This window comes from Pteropus alecto, unplaced genomic scaffold, assembly GCF_000325575.1.
Source record: "Pteropus alecto unplaced genomic scaffold, ASM32557v1 scaffold164, whole genome shotgun sequence".
In the NCBI taxonomy this organism is placed as follows: Eukaryota; Metazoa; Chordata; class Mammalia; order Chiroptera; family Pteropodidae; genus Pteropus; species Pteropus alecto.
In genome coordinates this window covers 20,114,916-20,117,123 of record NW_006439568.1, presented here as the reverse complement: position 1 = coordinate 20,117,123, position 2,208 = coordinate 20,114,916, and positions in this window count along the sequence as shown.

The following is a 2,208-nucleotide window of genomic DNA, read 5'->3' as shown; positions in this document are numbered from 1 at the left end:
ATCTTCATATTTAATAACTACTGCCGAATGGATCTCCAAAGTGCAGCATGTTAGTTTTCACTCCTCCAGCAGCATTTGGGATGTCACAAATATTTTCCACTGGGGCTCAGATGGGAATGTACCTGACCTGAAACCTCCTGCCTCCTTTCTCCTTTCTGTGTTCAGATAGTTATTTCACCAAGCAGAGGTGAGAGCCCTCCAAATAAAGGCTTTTGCAGGAAAGCTTTCCCAAACTCTTTTTGATCTGTGAGGTACCGGTAACTTGCTGTGGCCTACACCATGGGGTTGTGACCCAGCCTAACTGTTAAGACTCTTAGCTTTTATTTCTCCTGATCTGATAAAACAAGTGGAAACTCTTCAGCTGTTTATACCGGTATCCTAAACTTATATCACCTAGGGCCTTGGTACTGATCACCTTGTTACCTGAGGTCAGTATTGCTGCTTGGTTTGGCTTGTTCATTCATTACATGAGTCTCTAGTAAGCACCTGGGCAAGGGGATAGGCAGATAACCAGACAATACCCTACGATAATTGCCACTGATAGAGGATGTGCATTAGCTGCTTAGGTTCTTATTTCCACCGATCCTTTCAACATGCCTAGAAAGCTGGTACTATTATCTCCATTTGACAGGACAGGGAACTGAGGCTTTGAGTTCAGGATGATCTCAGTTCCTCAGGCAAAGCTAGGATTGATTCCAGCCCACATTTCTTCAATCTCTAGACGCCATGTCTAAATAAAGTAGGAGGAGCTTTCTGTGGCACTGGAGTGAGAGGTCACTTTGGTTAAGGGGATCAGAGGAGAATGTAGAAAAGAAGTTACGTTTGGAATGGATGGGCCTAGAAGGCTGTTATGTATCTTCATGGGGAATAATGGTGGGAAAGAAAGAGGATGCACAAAGGCATGAGATGGGAAAGAGCAGAACACGTAGAGGAAACTGTAGGAGTGGAGTGGGACATAAACCAGGAAAATAAGGCCTCGAATGACAGGCGAGGGCATTTTAGCCTAATTCAGTGGAGAGACTGAGTCATCAGAGGCTTTTCAAATGCTGATTGATGTGAACAGAGCTGGAAGCAATAAAAAGAAAGGAATTATGGGGAATAGCAGGGAAGCTGGGAGACTAGCTGGGAGGTGAGGGACACATTGGAACGGGCAGGCTCAGCATTCATTCTAACCTGTACCATTAGGTTTGGAGAGCTGCAGACTACAACTTACACACTTCTCTGTAGCTAGACTTCTGAACAAGGATCCATTTTGCTGCCATGGATGACACAGAGGCAACATGGTGCCAAGGTCACTTGCTTTCTGATTCGAGAAATTCTGTAGTGACAAGAGTCACTTTTTATTTTCGACTGTGATAGTACCATTCTAAAAATTGGATATTGCTCCTGGAAGCTCTGTTTCAAATGTCTTCTCCAGATTTTTCAACAATATGTTAGCCATCTAAATCTGAGTCCTGCTCAAACTAGTCTGAGTGGCTTCTCTTTCTGCAAATGAACCCTAAATGAGGAGTAAGGACTTCAACCTGGAGTGGAAGCAACAGAGCTGAAAGAAGTAGGGGGAGGAGGTAGATCAGGCAGGGTAAGGTAGATCTTAAGATACGAGATGGAGGAACTTGTCACAGGTGATGCTGAGGTCTCACACAGTGATGATGTGGGAAATGATGGGTCATTAATGGGCACAGATAGTGGATTTTGAGAAGCTGGCTTTAATCTAGAACTTTGGGGAAGACTTGACTTTGGGAGGTGGAAAGGAGAGTCAGTTGAGATGCAGTTATGTTTAGAAGCCTCTTTCCACCGGACGCTGGAGCACCCTGAGGTCAGGGTCCTTGCTAGCTTGTTAACCATCATAAACGTGAGGCATATTGTGGATACTCAAGAAATATTTGTTGAGTAATGACGTTAGGGGTCCAAGGTGCAAGAAGAATTATGAAAGGAAGACGTTTTTTAGACCAAGAAGATAGAAAATACTATAGAAGGGATAAAAAATATTAAGAAAAAGACTACCAAATATGACAATTGGGGGTGGGCAAAACAGGACATTTTAAAAGCTTCTCTAAAAATAAGCTTTTAAAAAAAATCAAAGTAAAACATTCATACAGAAAGCAAATCTCATACATGTATGGCTTAATGAATTATCACAGATTGTACCACCTTCCATTTCAAACACCAGGATATTCCCAGCATACCCAAAGTTTCCCTCGTAACCCT